Raw genomic sequence first — 578 nt, 5'->3', positions numbered from 1 at the left:
TTTGTCCTGAAGGCACTTGATTGCTAGCCTTGATGTCTTCCAGGCAAACAGCTTGCATATTCTTGTAGTAGCCAGTCATATTGACATTTTTGTTTTGGGTTTTTCCTGATAATCTTTCTTTGAAGATGTATCTCTGTCAAGTAGCTGTTCCAGTCTGCTTGGCCTTTCTAGTGGGAATGTCCCACATCATAAGGTTCTGGATGGGACTCAGGATTCCACGTATGGCCCTATATTCTGTAAAGGCTTTACATGAGGCCTATTTCACTGAACAAATTGTAGAACCCCTTTTAGGTATTCCAATCAGTTAAAGGCTGAAGATGGGCTTACAAGTTTTCTCTAATTGTGTTTTCCAACATTCCTTTCTATCATGTCTATTTTACAATAGTAGGCAAGGGAAACTAATATTCATAAGGCAGTCAAGGATTTTAGTATTATTGACCCTCTTCAAGCTATACCTAGATCTCTGTATCCCATAGTCCTGTTGTTGCAAGGTTGAGTATGCATCACTATTTACCTCTGTCCCACTAGGCCATGCAAACCTGTCTCAGTGTTCCCCTATCTATCTTGTTCTTCTGCCT

This window comes from Chrysochloris asiatica, unplaced genomic scaffold, assembly GCF_000296735.1.
Source record: "Chrysochloris asiatica unplaced genomic scaffold, ChrAsi1.0 scaffold00127, whole genome shotgun sequence".
In the NCBI taxonomy this organism is placed as follows: domain Eukaryota; kingdom Metazoa; phylum Chordata; class Mammalia; order Afrosoricida; family Chrysochloridae; genus Chrysochloris; species Chrysochloris asiatica.
This window is presented reverse-complemented; position numbering follows the sequence as displayed.